The following is a 16692-nucleotide window of genomic DNA, read 5'->3' on the forward strand; positions in this document are numbered from 1 at the left end:
AACACCGAAGCCATGCTCCCTGCCCTAGCATTGTTTCTGGTCAGTTAGCAGGGAGCTAAACTGCTGGATGCCTCAGGCAAAATTGGGCTCCACATTTGCCCCCAAGCAACTGACAGTCATGAGACAGGCAGGCCTTCGAGACCCACCGGCCCACGTTCGCCCACAAGCAACTCACAGTCATGAGACAGACTATCAGGACCCACACGGATCCATATTTACCCCCAAGCAACTCACAGTTGCTGCTGGAGCGGGCCATAAGGATCCACGGGTCCACCTCCCTTCAGAAGGGTACAGAAAGGGATCTAAGGTCACCAGAAGGCAGGCTGGTCAGGAAAAGCTATCAGAGAAGTGACTTTTTACTGCCCACTGGTCCTTCTTACCCAGGGCAAGATGAAAGCACACATGCAGGAGGTTTTAGGATGGTAGGATCGCTAAATAGAAGCCCACTTGAAAATGTCGTGGGCTTCAAGGGAGTCAGGAACACAGGCTGGGGCATTCAATGAAGTCCTCTGGGGCTTCGATGGCCCGGGAAGCTGAATCAATTGTAAAAAGTGGAGAAACAGAGGAAAAGGCAGTCTGGGAAGAGGGGAGCTCCATCACGGTATCTGAAGAGCCTTTAAGTAAGAGGGGATAAGGTAAGATGGGGGGTAGGCTGAAGATCTTCAAGAGGTCTGGGCAAAATCTGAATATTATGCTGAACGCAATAGAATCCAAGTAGAGGAACACCAAACGACAACTCACCCTGACAGTGACAGTTTGTCTGTCCTGGGGGGTAGGTGCCAGCCAGTCTCTACATTGGAAAATGTCATTCTTGTTTATAGCTTAGAGACCTCCAAAAGAGTTGACCTATGTTTCTGGAGATGACCTAGTGGCTTCATGCTTGGCTTGTGTGTGGGGAGGAGTATTGGCACAGATCCGGACTTCTTACAGCTTCACTAAGTGGGTGCTTAGAAGAAAAATAGAGCTGCATCTAGAGAGGATGCCCCTTGCCTGGCATGCCTGTAATCCCAACTTCCCGGAGACTGAGGTCCTTGTGCAAGGGTGGGGGCAGACTTCAGATACCAGGCAACTGGGATTTACTTAGAGTCGCAGGGAAAGAAGCTGCATCTCCTTCACGGCTGAGGGGTTTGCTCATTGCGTAAGATCTTTGAGGCCTTTGTAAATTCTTCATGCCACACCCATTTCAGACTTTCAGAATAGACCTTTGCCAAGCGCAAGCATTTGTTTTGTTTTTTTTTAAAGTGTTAGTATTCAAATTATTGCTTTGTTTGCATCCTTCTAAGCCCTCACTCTCTAAATAAAGATCAAAGGCTTGGCTGCTTGAGGGTTAATTACTCCCAGGACCACAGGGTATCCTGATCCCGCAGCAGCAAACTGGCAAAGTTCAGTGGGAACTGAGCCAGGAGCCCAGCTGGCCGCCTCCCCCAGCCCAAAGCACAAAAGAGCCTAGGAGCTTTTGAGTGTGTGGCTTCAAGATAGCTAGTTACATCTTAGGTGGACATCAGGAAGCTTGGGCTAAGGAGTCACTCATTTGGCAACCCCTAGGCCACCATTTTATCATGGAATTCTGGGCACTAACTTGTCTTAGGAAAATACCCTTGCTTCTGCCCCCTGGGTCAGATTTTGAGGAATGCCTTCCCACCCCAGCCTCACCACTTTTGCTGCTCCCCTTTGCTGGGTCACCCTATGGCTCTGTTACCATGACTCAGATCTGCTCATCTTCCTCTCCCCACTTTCTTTGCTGGTGTCCAGTTTTCCCAGATGAGGGTACTTTTGGTCCCATCTAAACCCTGGTGAGTTGCTAGCCCAAGTAGCTTAAAGTCGCTCCCCTCCGCCCCCCCCATGCATGCACACACGATGGATACTCCAAGCCAGGCGCTCCAAAGCATACATTCCTTATTCTCCCTGTCTGTCCTCAGCTTCTCTCCTGGTTGCAGAATGAGACCCGAGGTAGGCATGAAGTCAGCTTTCTGTATCTGAAGGAGTATGGCTTCAGCAACACCCTGGATACCAAAGTGTTTGGATTTTCAAGTTCATTATAAAAACGGTTTCAAACCTGCATATCTACTGCGTGAATTCTTCCATACTCTTTAACTCTAGATTATTATTATTACTTATATATAATCCAATGTACTATGTAATTATAATCTATATACATATATATTGAACTATTTTCTTTCTTTCTTTCTTTTGCTTTTTGACACAGGATTTTTCTGTGTGTAGCCCTTACTGTCCTGGAACTTGCTATGCAGACCAGGCTGACTGCAAACTCACAAGAGATCTGCCTGCCTCTGCCTCCCATGTGCTGGGATTAAAGACGTGCACCACTACCTCCTGGCTATATTGAACTATTTTGGATAGCTGTTAGACTCTATTGTTGTGGCTTTCTTTCCTTCTAAAAATGTTCTGTGTATGTGTGTTTTGCCTGTGTGTGTCTGTGCACCACGTGTGTGCCTGGTGGCAGCAGACGTGAGAAGAGGGCTTCAGATCAGGATGCTGGAGCTGGAGTTACAGACGGTTGAGCTGTGAGCCACTGTGTATGTGCTGGGAATTGACGGGAATCCTCTGTGGAGCAGCAAGTGCTCTCAACTGCCGCCTCTCCAGCCCTTGGTTTTTGTTGTTGTTGTTTTTCATTGTTTTGTTTGTTTTGATACTGCATCTGGTATTCTAGTCTGGCCTCTAGTTTTCTAAGTAGCCAAGCGTTTTTAACTCCTGACCTCCTGACACTCCCTCCCCAGTGCTGGGATTACAGGTGCTTACTGGCATACCTGACTTTAGATTCTAAAGGGGATGACAACAAGAAAAAAGATTATACGTGCCTTGCATGTTGATGTGGGATTTCCCCTCTGTATGCAGTGAATATGTTTTATTACCATTGGTTAATAAAGAAGATGCTTTGGCCTATGGCAGGACAAAATATAGCCAGGCAGGAAATCTGAACAGAGATATAGAGAGAAAGAAGGCAGAGTCTGAGAGATGCCATGTAACTACCAAAGGAGACAGACACCAGTAGGCCATAGCTTCGTGGTGATACATAGATTAATAGAAATGTGTTGATTTAAGATATAAGAGCTAGCTAAGAATATGTCTGTATCATTGGCCAAGTAGTGTTGTAATTAATATAGTTTTGCATGATTATTTGGGTCTGGGCGGCCCGGAAACCAATGTGCAGTCTCTGCCTACAGCATGGTGCTGCCCATCTCTAATCCCAGCACTTGGGAGACTGAGGTCAATGTCAGCCTAAAATACATAACTCTCCCAGGAACCCCCAGCACACACAGGTGTATATTTTCAGTTGTGTGTATATCTCAGAATATTTTCCACCAACAATTGGCTGAGCCTCAGACTTTAGAATCCACAGATGTGGAGGCACAGATTTGGAGGGCTGGCTATCATCTGGCTCAAACTGGGAAAGGTGAGATTGAGACAAGGGGACAGCGCTGACCTCTTGTGAGCCTTTAATTCTGCTTTCTCCATATGTGTCAGGAGCCAATTTCCTCCTAAAATCATTACAGGAACCATCACCCTGGGGAGTCTGCAGAGAACCCCACACCCCTAATTGTGTTAAGAATGGTTCTATTGACAAAGCCTACCCCACACCCAAGTTGGTTGTTAATGAGAGCTATCTGTTAGCGGAACCCACCCCCCATTCCAAACTATCTAGAGAACTAGGTGTGTCATCTCCTAGTTGTAACTTCCAGGCCTACTGTGACTTGACCGAAGATAACCTCCTGCCTACGTGACCAACGAGGACCATGTGACCAACGTGAACCACGCGGCAAGAGCCCAGAACCCTGTGCCCCATCCCCCCCAACTCCTTACCCTATAAAAGGTTGTATCTCGTCCCTAATAAACGGAGGCTTTGACAAATTTTGCATAGCCTTCTTCCTCTTTCTTAGCCCATTATCTTCCAGGTAGTGCCTCTCCGTGACCCTGGAATAACTGAACTGCCAGGCGGGCTACTAACCCTAGACTAAGTGGCCCGCCCAAGGCAATCCACAGTGGCGCCCGAACCAGCGACTTGGAGCACGGTCAACTATCGGACGACAACGCGCAGTCCCGGGACAACAAGAAGAAAACAGAAGGTTCTGCAGCTGTAGAACTCGGACAGATCTGCAGGATAAGGTAGGCGCAGGCTCACCGTCGTTCAAAAAGATATGGGACTTTCAAGGGAAGAGAAATTCATACAGGAATTTAATCAATCACTCAGGGAGAGAGGAGTAAGAGTCAAAAACAGAGATTCATGTGTTTGCTTCATATGTTTGCTTTATGTGTTTGCTTGTGGACTCAAAAGGGAGTCCCTCGAGATGCGAGAAGTTAGGGTACAATCCACACAGCTATGCCTGCCAAGCAGGCTGGCTGCTAGGGCTAGAGAGCCTATGTCTTTAACCCCCTGCCATATGGAGCGAAAGCTGACAGGCAGGTTTGCTATACAGGAATCTAGACTCAAAAAGTTGCAGCTTCATTTAGGACAGTAAATATGCTTCTTTTCCATTTTAAAAATCTTGCTTCTTGGTCAAAAATCTTTAGTTTGTAGGTGTATAAGTTTATATCTAAGGTAGATTAATTTCAGCACTGTGTTTCTGTAGGAAAATTTTAAAATCAAAGATTGTGATATATTCAGAGGATTTTTAGAATTGTTTAGGCTAGCCTGAGTTTTTATTTCTTTCGTATAAGGTTGGAGATTGTTCTTTTGAGTTCTAGATTGTTCTTTCGAGTTCTGTAAAAAGTTTTGCTATAATTTTAATGAACATTTATATTAAATCTGTGAGTTCTGTGAGGAATGTTGCTATAATTTTTAATGGACATTTACACTGAGTCTGTAAACTGCTTTCAGTGAAATTGTCATTTTTTCTGTGTTTCTTCTGCTTTCGCAAGAAAGTAGGGGATCTTTCAAGATTTAAAGTTCTTATCCTACAAGTTTTTCCATTTGTACGGCCCGCTCTTGGGTGGGAGTTGTATTGTTTCAGCTTGAGGTCCTTCCCTGCTGCTAGGTGTGGCTTCAAGGTGGAATGCTGAGACTCAGGCCTCTTAATTAACTTTATCAAGGGCCAGAGTTATACTCTAACAAGTGATAATGGTTAAAAATAAAAAAAAAAAAATTCCGCCTTCACAGGCAGAGATGACAGGACCCAAAACTTCTGTCCTGCTTGCTTGGAGTTACTCCAAGATATTTTGTGGTATTCATGGATATTTAAAAGGATGATGTCTCATTTATCCTAGGTGTAAAAGAGGTACATCTGGGTTATTTTCAGATTCTAGGCTATGATAGGGTAGTTCTGCTATGGGCATGGCTGAGCACATGTCCTTGTGGTATGGTTAAACATCTTTGTATTTAGGCCCAAAAGGGGTATTGCTAAGTTTTGAGGTAGATATTTGCCTAATTTTAAAAAATAGACAAAATGGGGATCCCTCAATGCTGGGGAGACTCTCACTCGGGTCTAGGGATGGCGTGGCCTGGAGACCATCCTTGCTGAGGTCGCACACGTGGCCTTGGTTGGTGGGGGAGGAGTTCGACCCCCAGTGACCAGGAGAAAGAATTTTTTGAGGAAAGGGGCCACACCACAGTGGTCCGGGAGGGTCATAAATTCCAAAAATCCTGTGGTGGTTGCAGGAGGACAGCTCTCCTGGCTCGGGACCACTCCCAAGGTCCTAATCCCCTAGTTCCTAAAACTACTGTGATAATTACAGCTAAAAAACCTGTTTTTCCGAGGTCAAGGCTTTGTCTTCAGCTGGTTCCTAGGGCAATTCCTAGGGCTGAAGCAGCTAGCCCTGGATTTTTGATTCTTTTCTTCCTGCTGGGAGAGTCTGGGTTCATCCAGGTTTTTCAATACGACCTGTGATCCAAAAGTGGCTGTGCGAGTATGCACTTCCAACACCAGTTTACACTTCCAGCAATAAAGTTTTTTCTTTACCCACATTTTCTTAAACATAAATTGTTAATAATAATTTTTAATCTTGGTCATTTTTACAAGGATAAGGTAAAATCTCAGAGTTTTGGTTTGCATTTCTCTGATACCTAAAGGATGTTATGTTGAAAGTTTTTTAAGTGTCTCAGTCATTTTTAAGTTCGTCTGAGAGTTTTCAGTTTAGGTCTATAACAAATATTTTTTGGGATTAAAATTTTTAATAACTAATTTCCTGAGTTCTTCATATATTTTTGGAATGGATTTATGATAAGTAAAGATCTTTTCCCACTATACAGCCTTGTTATACAAAAGTTTCTCAATTCAGGAGATTTATGGTTTCTCCAAATGTTTATGCCACTGAGGCAGTGTTTGAAATGTGGCAAAATGTGCTTCAAAAATTTTTCTCTGTGAGGTTCAACACAATTTTTATATGCTGAGGCCTTTGGCTCATTTAAACTTAACTTTTGTACATGGAGATAAATATAGATCTATTTTCATTTTTCTACATGTTGGTGTCTAATGAGGCCAGCATTATTAGTCAAAAAATGCTTCATTTTTCCATTTTCCTATCTGCAAGGCAGACTTAAAACTTAAGAGGAGGATAGCTTAAAAACTTTTAATTAGATATACAATGGTTAAAGCCCTAGTTATAATATTCTTATAAAAGACCTTGAGCCGCTAGGTAAAATTCTTACAAAAAACAGTTTCCAATAGAGAGCTTAAAGCTTCCTAACAGGTACTCAAGCAGGTAAAAAATATAAATCAACAGGTAAAGTATACAATAATCAACAGATACAGTATATTAATTATAATTCACCTATGACAAATGTGTATATTAAATGTAAAACTTATTCTACAACAGCTTTATAAAAAATGCTGTTTATGGCTAAACCTTCTCAGTTTTGCCAGTTAAGATATTAAACTCTTGATTTAAAACAGCCTGTCTGATACAAAAGGGCAGGATAAAAGCTAAAAAATGGTTTAATAAAATATTGACTATGATCAATATATCTTATACTAAATAATAGATTCATTGATAATTTTAAAATTGATTCCTAGACAATTGTCTTTGCTCAATTCAAAGGCAAAAACAATAATCTTTTCCCAGATCATTGCTACAATTCACACACCTTTATTTTGCTAATGTTATAGCAAAAAAAATCCCTTAAAGGATTTTATGCTAAATTTTACAAATGGCTCTTTTTCCAATGGAAGAACTGCGTACAGGGTTAAAAATAATAATAAAAAAAAATGTGGAGCATGACAAGGCTCCTTGAAAGCAACTAATAAAAAGTTGCAAGCAGATCCTGATGCAAACGGATCTGGCGTGATAACACCAAGCTGACCTTTGCTAAGGCAAGGTGGAAAAGCCCTTGCAATGCATTATAAAAAAAAAAAAATACCCGACCTATTTATATTTGGGGTCGAGGATATGTTTATGCTTTTTTCACAGAAAGAAAAGAAAAGCTGGATCTGATGCTGTTGAGGCTGCGGACATCCCACAGAGGAGTTCCAGAGGCGACTGGGGAGAGGTCCTTGGTCCGGCCTTTCCTGCCCCCAAGGAGAGAGGAGTGACTGATAACAGAACCTGCTACACCACTCTGCAGGGTGTCAATTCTGCCCCTAGAGAGTCCAGGGAGACCCGCCTGAGATAAGTGCCAGGATGTGCTTCAGATAGCTGAATCCTGCTCACCTCACCCAGGAATCCCACCTGTCCTGAAGCACTAATGCTGAGCTCCTTCTGCAGTTTGAATTCTGGTTTGCTTTGAAACTAAGATGCGGACTAAACATCAGACAGTTTTAATGTTTGGGACACAAAACTCATTTTAATTAAAATATTAATGCCTCTTCACTTAAGAAGGGGAAAGATTAGGGTTCCTGTCACTGTTGCTCAGAGACTGGAACTGGTGGTATTTGATAACAACAATGTATGTCATTGTGCTCTTACTACAATTGACCTGATACTTATAACTGCTTATAGATGTTGGGAAAAGTTTGACACACGCTGTAAAATGTTTGGGTTTAATGCATATGTTAAAAATTTTAGATTTAGATCCCTTTTACACTGCTCTAATTGTTGGCAGGCAGCACTCATAATCTTATTGTGGAGTAGGCATTTAGGAAGGAGGATACCTAAGGCCAGATTAAAAGGTGAATACTGGGTTTGGAAAATGCCCTTTCTTCTTGTCTGGAAGATGGAGTTATTGGTGCCCAAAATTATATCATTATATATTTTGTTTGAGGAGCTACTCACAGTCTTTTCATTAGTTATAGACACAGGGGCCCAATGACGGGAGTTAGTGTGGATCCTCGCCTGAACAGCACACCATACAGAGGCTGTACTGGCCGGCTCAACATGGCATGGTGCCAGGCACGAGGAATGCCCTCCACATAGCCTAAGACAGGACTCCCTGTGATCTGTTTATTTTAAATCTCGCTAGATACCTTTCATTTGAGGAGCTCCAAGGATGGGTGACTTGTGGCAGGAAATCCCCCAACCTAAGACAGGATACTGGGAATCCTAAGACGGGTAAGGGGGATAAAGACCTGGTCCCCACTCGACCTAAGAATCATAAGGCACCCCTCTGTTCCCAGGAGAGGTAAATTGCTTCACCATTCGAGAGGAGGGTCTCTTCTTGCCCCAGTCCCTTCTCCTTTAGATCTGACACCTTGGTTGGACTCTGACCTGATGCCCTTCACTTAATAGCGACCTGTCTTTATAAAAGAAAGGGGGATCTGTCAGGAGCCAATTTCCTCCTAAAATCATTACAGGAACCATCACCCTGGGGAGTCTGCAGAGAACCCCACACCCCTAATTGTGTTAAGAATGGTTCTATTGACAAAGCCTACCCCACACCCAAGTTGGTTGTTAATGAGAGCTATCTGTTAGCGGAACCCACCCCCCATTCCAAACTATCTCGAGAACTAGGTGTGTCATCTCCTAGTTGTAACTTCCAGGCCTACTGTGACTTGACCGAAGATAACCTCCTGCCTACGTGACCAACGAGGACCATGTGACCAACGTGAACCACGCGGCAAGAGCCCAGAACCCTGTGCCCCATCCCCCCCAACTCCTTACCCTATAAAAGGTTGTATCTCGTCCCTAATAAACGGAGGCTTTGACAAATTTTGCATAGCCTTCTTCCTCTTTCTTAGCCCATTATCTTCCAGGTAGTGCCTCTCCGTGACCCTGGAATAACTGAACTGCCAGGCAGGCTACTAACCCTAGACTAAGTGGCCCGCCCAAGGCAATCCACACATATGGTACAGTCTTGGATCACTACAGAACATGTCACTTCCTTTCCCTCCTCTTACTTCAGGGTCCTGTTGAAGAACATAGGCTTGGGAGTAGATAGCCAGATCCAGTTCCAGAACAGGTTACTCGGCCTCGAGTCCTGTATCTTCATGGGTAAGGTGGAAATAGAACCAGTTGTAACCACCTCACTATTGTTGGTGAGGAGGAAGTCAGGTAATAGAGAAAAGGATTACTATTGTGCCAGGCCCAATGTGAGAGAGGAACTCTTGAGTCTCCTGTTATTCTCTGTCTCTGTCTCTCTATCTCTGTCTCTCTCTCTGTGTGTGCATGCGTATGTATGAGAGAGAGATCAGGAGGAAGGTGTGGTGTGTGTGGGTACTCCAAGGGCTGGAGGAAGGTGTGGTGTGTGTGGGTACTCCCAAGGCTAGAGAAAGGTGTGGTGTGTGTGGGTACTCCCAAGGCTAGAGGAAGGTGTCCTTCTCCATCACTCTCTACATTTTCCCTTTGAGGCAGGGTCTCTCCTTGAACCCAGAGCTTGCTCTTTGTTTTTGTTTTTGGCTTGGGTAGCAGCCAACAAGCCCCCATGATCCTCATGTCTGTGCTTTCCCCAACCAGGGCTGGGTGTAAAAGCGCATGGGCTGCAGAGATGGTTCAGTGGTTAAGAACACTGGCTGCTCTTCCAGAGGTCCTGAGTTCAATTCCCAGCTACCACACGGTAGCTCACAACTATCTCTAGTGGGATCTGATATCCTATTCTGGCATAAAGGGGTGTATAAGCAGATAGAGCACTTACGTGCACACATAAAATAAATAAATACATCTTGAAAGGAAGAAAGAAAGGAAGGAAGGACATACCCACCCTTTTCCTGGGTTCCAGTATCCAAACTCAGATCCTCAAGGTGCTTATCAAGTCCTCTTAACAACTGAGCCACGTCTCCAGCTCCCCCCCCCCCCCCGCCTTTGTTTTCTCTGCTTTCTCCTCTCCTCATGAATACAGGGTGTGTCAGACTCCAGAGAGAGAGAATCAGGCAGTTTTTCTTCTCTCCCATCAGAGCCTTCTACCAGAGTGGTAACCAGCCCAAAGATCCCATGCTTCAGCTGTCAGCCACCAGCCAGGGGAGCTGAGAGGGAGACCTCCAGGCTCCTGAGCAGGTTAGTTCCATTGAGAGCGCAGATCTCACCCAAAGAACAAACCTTTGGACATCACCCTCACATTTTCTCATTTCTAGCAAGAATCCTTCTGGATGCTAATTTCTCCTGAGCACCTCTCTGTCCCCGGCACTGTTCCCTGTCATGTTGTTATGTATCTTACTGGGGAGCACACGGGCCTGGTCCTGTCCACTGAACCCAAGTCCCTTCTGTCTCATCACATCGCTTGGGAGCACGGTTCTGCCAGCTCCACCTACCTTTCAAGATCTTTCAGCATCCAATCCATGTCTTGCCTACGGTTCCCCCTGGTGGAAGGTGCAGACAGTGCGGCAGCTCGGGGCACTCAGATTTTCCTCCCTGCGCCTGGCCTGGTGTATTGGACTGGTTTCATTTGGGCTCTTGGCAGGATCTTTCCTTCACCGCACTGACACTTGTTGTCACAGCATAGGTGAGACATATACAAAGAGTCAGAGATGGACAAGACATCTGGTTAGCTATTCTCTTGAAAGCTGGTGTGGGGAGAAGAAACATGTATCCACCCTATAAAGAAGGACAAAAGAGGAACCTGTCTGTCTCACTTGGACACACTCCTGATGATGGCTCTTCCTATCTGGAGACCACATGTACCCCGGGCACTCAGAGCCTGTGGAAACACCCAGGAGAGCCCTTTTCAGTCTTCCATGGGCGCCTGTTCCTTCTGCCTGAGGAGCTCACCTCCTCTGGCCTGTCCTTCTCATGACCTGGCCCATCCTTGGCTCTGTCTTTCTCAACAGGGTGTTAGCAGAATTCTTGGGGAAAAAAAAGAAGCCAGACATGGTTGGGCAGGCCTTTAATCCCAACATTTAGGAGGCAGAGACAGGCAGATCTCTGTGAGTTCAAGGCCAGCCTGGTCTACAATGAGATTTCCAAGATAGCCAAGGCTGTTATACAGAGAAACCATGTCTTGAAAAAACAAAAACAAAAACAAAAAAAGATTAACTATGAGTACAAATGCTGGCCTGCATTCAGAGAAAAAGATTACATATATGGAAAAGTAAATTTACTCAAAATTTTGGCTAGAACTAGGGCTTCTTCTTCTTCTTCTTCTTTTTTTTGGTTTTTCGAGACAGGGTTTCTCTGTGGCTTTGGAGCCTGTCCTGGAACTAGTTCTGTAGACCAGACCAGGCTGGTCTCGAACTCACAGAGATCCGCCTGCCTCTGCCTCCCGAGTGCTGGGATTAAAGGCGTGCGCCACCACCACCCAGCTCTTCTTCTTCTTCTTCTTCTTCTTCTTCTTCTTCTTCTTCTTCTTCTTCTTCTTCTTCTTCTTCTTCTTCTTCTTCTTCTTCTTCTTTTCTTCTTCTCCTCCTCCTCCTTCTTTTTTCCTTTTTTCAAGACAGGGTTTCTCTGTGTAACAGCCTTGGCTGTCCTGGAACTTGATTTGTAGATCTAGGCTGTCCTAGAACTCACAGAAATCCACCTGCCTCTGCTGGGATTAAAGGCGTGCATCACTACTATCTGGCCCCTATAATGTTTTAAGTTTACAGTTTTCTTTTGGTTCCCAGTCCTAGATATCCCGCTCTCTGAGAAAAGCGGATGAATCCGTGAGTGAATGCTGGTGTAGCTCTTCATGTCCACTGTGAGCCCAGGACACACAAGATGTCAGGCTAGCTCTGAGGCCGGAACTTCTGTGTGTCCTTCTGAGCTTATGATGCACAGCTCTCCACCTCGTTTCCAGCATCTTCTCTGCCTGAGCCTCCATGTTTAGGAGGAAGAATCCCCAGGGAAGAGTTTATTAGCACAAGGATGTGAGCTGGCACTGAACTCAGACGCTGAACCCTACTAGTTTGTTCTCCAGCTAAAGCTCACCAGGTACCCAGACCTCAGTGACTGCTTCCTTCGCTACGTTCCCAGAGGTCACCCCCGGCCGGGGAGAGAGCATTTCTTCTGGAAAAGCCTAGTATCTGACTACTTCCTACCTTTCCCAGGTCACAGATTTAATCAGAATAAAAAGGACTGACTAGCATTGAGCCAGGTGACGTGAACTGCCAAGCTGGCACTGTGATCGTGGGTGAGTCAAGCCCTTCCCTCTTCTCGGGTCCCTGGGCAGACGGGGTTAGGTGGGTCTTCGGGAACTCCGGCTCCACCCGCAGCCCCCTCAGGTTGGCAGAAACACCACATAGCAGCCGTTCTCCCTTGAGTTCTGCCTTTTCCTTCAGTAGATGTCAGGTGGTACGGATGCTCGCAGGGCTTGTCTGGGTGGTAGTGGAAGAGCTGACCAGCCAGAGGCCAGCTGGTTGGCTGCCTTGCCAAGGACATACCATCACAGCTGGAACATCATGGCCACCAATCAGACTTTTTGTTGTTGGGTTTTGTTTCGTATATTGTTTATTTATGTGTGCCTGTACATGCACGTAGGCACCTGTGGAGGTCAAAAGAGGGTGTTGGGGTTACAGGCAGCTGGACCTCAGACGTGGGTGCTGGGAGCCGGACTCTGGTCCTCTGAAAGCTCTGCAAGTACCCTTAAGTGCTGAACCTTTTATCCAGCTTTGGTTTTGTTTTTCAGACCAGGTATCACGCTGTAGACCAGGCTAGCCTGAAACTCATAGCAATTCTCTTTCCTCAGCCTCCTGAGACCGGAATGAGATACCAGCCTCGTCGGATTTTCAGAACAGATGGTCACAGACCTTCAGGTCAGCAGAACTACTGAGCTGGAGGGATCTCAGAGATAGGTGCACCCATACTTCCCAGACAGAGGAGAAGGGACTGTCCCCATAGTGTTAGCACGAGTCCAGAATCTGGGAAGGGCCCACAGGGTGCTTGAGCAAAATCAGAAGATGGAATTGGAGTGGGAAAAATTCTCCTGAGAAGGGCTACACCGAGCAGAAAAGAAAGGGAGAGGGCGCCGAGCCAGCCTTTCTTAGGGAGGGATTTGGAGGCAGCACTGCAGGGCATGCTTGCCAATGGCTTTCCCCTTCTCTTTTGAGAGTGAAATGCATATAAATATATATTTAAATGATGCTATATAGTTAATAGGCACATACTTTTAAATGATGCTGAAGATTAAACCCCAAACCTCACACACACCAAGCAAGTGCTCTGCTCACCTATAGCTCCCTCCCATGGCCAAAGTTTTTACACCAACTTTCTTAGGGGCAAATTGCAGGCCAGGTGTATCACATAGGACTTGAAGTGGGGTCAAGGCCTTGTAGAAAAAGAGGAGATGGAAAAAGACAAACTCTAGCTTCTTGCCAGCCATTTTGAACTGTGAAGAATAACGGTTTGCAGTTTACCCGCTGCCAGTTACGGTGTTCTGTTAATGCAGTCCCAAGAGACCCGCAGGGCCAGGGTTGTTTCCGACACCGTGTGGGGAGAGGTCCGAGATGCAGCTAAATACCCTCCAGTTATAGGACCCCCTCAACATACACACACAGACACACACACACAGACACACACACACAGAGTGCAGGAGCAGACACACACACACACAGACACACACACACACAGAGTGCAGGAACACACACACACACACACAGACACACACACACAGAGTGCAGGAGCAGACACACACACACACACAGAATGCAGGAACACACACACACACAGAGCGCAGGAGCAGACACACACACACACAGAGAGAATGCAGGAGCAGACACACACGAGAGAGAGAGAGAGAGAGAGAGAGAGAGAGAGAGAGAGCGCACAGGAGCAGAGAATCTTCTTGCTCAGAATGTCAAAATGTCAAAAATCCAGAGATTAGGATAGCAAGCTGGCTTGGCAGTCAAGAGCACTGGCCACTTCTCCAGAAGACCCCGGCTCAGTTCCCAGCACCCACATAGTTCACTGTAACTCCAGTCCCAGGGATCTAACGGCTTCTTTTGATTTCCACCAGGCACACATGTGATACATAGATATACATGCCAGCAAAATGCATGTAAAATAAGAAAACAAACCTCCGCTTCTTTCTCCAGGACACTAGCTGTGCCCTGCCTCCCATCTACCACGTCAACATGTTCCGTGGGAGATGCTAAAATGTTAGCTTCCTGTGCAAAGAGAGGTCTGGACAGGTTTACTATCTCGTTTTTTCTTTTCTTTTTTTTTTAACCTTTAAAATTTTTTTAATAGATGATAGAGTATTTTTTTAATTTTGCCAGATACAAATAGAGTAAATATTGTAACTAATTCTTGCTCGAACCTGTTTTTTTCCCATGATATTTATTGAGCTCTACATTTTTCTCTGCTCCCCTCCCTGCCCCTCCCCCTCCCCGCTTCAATCCTCCCCCAAGGTCCCCTTCCTAGGCAGGTCTGGAACCCTGAGAACCTTGGCTGCACTTCAAAGTGAGTAGTGCCACCTAGTGGAAATAGAGTGAACCATGCCAGCCGGGACACTGCCAAGAATTGGATACAACTCTTGTTGTTGAGGAGCTGGAAATCAATGAAGCTTAACCAAAGGAGGGCAAGTGGGCTGTTTACTCAGCGTTGTCTGTAGAAAGGAAGCCAGCCGCCATCGTGTGCAGAGACTTAAACTCGAGTGGAGATGAATACTGGTGGGAACGGGTGTTTAGAGGTGTGCTGGGCTCAGGTGTTGTTGGGGGCAGTGGTAAAGGAGGAGGTCTTGTTCTACCTTCATTTCTATGGCTGTGATAAGATACATCCTGATGCTAAACAATTGGGGGGATGGGTTATTTTTATTTATAAATTGCTTATTTTTATTTTTTATTTTTTTTTGAGACAGAAGCTCACTCTGTAGCTCTGGCTGTCCTGCCGCTCACTCTGTGGATCAGGCTGCCCCTGAACTCACAGAGATCCATCTGCTTCTGTCTTCTAAGTGCTGGGATTCAAGGCATGCACCACCATGCCCGACTATTTGGTGTATATTCCAAGTTACCACCCATCACTGAACAAAATTCAAGGCAGGAACTGAAACAGCTAGTCGCCTCAAATTCAAGGGCAGTTTAGCTCTAAGTGATACGCAGATTAGCCTGGGTTATGAATTAAGGCCTTGTCTCAAAATAATAACAGTGATAATACTGCTAAATCATAAAACAGAAAATAAACATATGACATCTTCCACGATGCATCTCCCATGCCTGTTTTATGACTCGGGAAGAACAGAACTACTTCTGCTTTTATTTAATGATAAAAACGAGGTGTTTGCTAGTTAGGTGTGGGGCTAAGCATGCCACATACATACAGCTCACTTCTTTTTTAAACTATTATTTTATTTTATGTGTATGCGTGTATTGCATGCGCATCTGTGCATCAGCCTCACTTGCAGAGGTCAGAAGAGAATGTTGGATCCCTTTGGAACGGGAGTTCCAGACTGTAGTGCACAGCCATGTGGGTGCTGGGAATGGAGCTAATGCTCTTAACTGCTGAGTTATCTCTCAAGAACCCTCTGTCTCTTTTTGAGACAGGGATTTAGCGTGTGTCCCTGGCTCGCCTGGAACTTCCTTTGTAGACCAGGCTGACCTTGAACTCTCCCTGCTTCTACCTGAGACCTGGGCTCCTCTGGCCACCCTCTTCTTTTTTATTTTAATGGTGTGGGAGGTCCTTCTGTCTAGTGTTGATTTTATTGTTAATGAATAAAATGAATAAACTGCTTTGGCCTACAGCAAGGCAGAACTTAGCTGGGGAGGGGGGGGACACTAAACTGAATGCTGGGAGAAAGGAGGCAGAGTCTGGAGAAGCCTTGTAGCCCTACCAGAGACAGGCACAGAGACAGGCACTGGAACTTTACCCATAAGCCATAGCCTCATGGTGATACACAGACTAATAGAAATGGGTTAAATTAAGATGTAAGAGTTCGGCTGGGCAGTGGTGGCGCACACCTTTAATCCCAGCACTTGGGAGGCAGAGGCAGGCAGATCTCTGTGAGTTTGATGCCAGCCTGGTCTACAAGAGCTAGTTCTAGGACAGGCTCCAATGCTATAGAGAAACCCTGTCTCAAAAAAAACACACACACACACACACACAAAATGTAAGCATTTGCTAATAAGAAGCTAGGGCTAATGGGACAAGCAGTGATTTAATTAATACAGTTTTGGTGTGGTTATTTTGGGAGTCTGAGTGGCTGGGAAACAAACAAGCAGCCTCCTACAATATTTTAAGATTTGTGTGTGTGTGTGTGTGTGTGTGTGTGTGTGTGTGTGTGTGTGTGTTGGGGGGTGTACCCTCGGAAGCCAGAAGAGGGTGTTAAATTTCTTGGAGGTGGAGTTACAGGGGCTTGAGAGTTGTTAGAAGTGGATACTGGGAACTGAACTCAGGCCTGCTGAAAGAACAATACACACAGTTTTAACTGAGCCACCTCTCCAACCCCCCACCGTCACTCCCCTACCCCTGCTACTCCATCCTGCCATTCCACACCCTGAAGCCCCGTGCTGTCTGACCTCCCTCTGG

General features: G+C 45.5%; 1 protein-coding gene and 1 long non-coding RNA gene across 3 annotated transcripts in view; one reads left to right on the plus strand and one right to left on the minus strand.

Annotated features, from left to right (window-relative positions):
- The window catches only part of Dennd2a (DENN domain containing 2A), a 99443-nt gene extending 99041 nt beyond the window's left edge, over positions 1–402 (minus strand). The window contains exon 1 of one of the 2 annotated variants that reach the window (XM_075953351.1): positions 381–402. The gene's annotated coding sequence lies outside the window, so the exon portion shown is untranslated. The remainder of the gene's footprint in view (positions 1–380) is intronic. The other variant, XM_075953349.1, reaches the window with a different exon arrangement.
- LOC142838075 (uncharacterized) lies at positions 353–14603 on the plus strand. Its single transcript, XR_012908507.1, has 3 exons — positions 353–635; positions 9230–9318; positions 14580–14603. It is a non-coding gene; the product is annotated as an uncharacterized LOC142838075 (long non-coding RNA).
- The last annotated feature ends 2089 nt before the right edge of the window (positions 14604–16692 follow it).

Source organism: Microtus pennsylvanicus, chromosome 19 (genome assembly GCF_037038515.1).
Source record: "Microtus pennsylvanicus isolate mMicPen1 chromosome 19, mMicPen1.hap1, whole genome shotgun sequence".
NCBI classification, from domain to species: Eukaryota; Metazoa; Chordata; class Mammalia; order Rodentia; family Cricetidae; genus Microtus; species Microtus pennsylvanicus.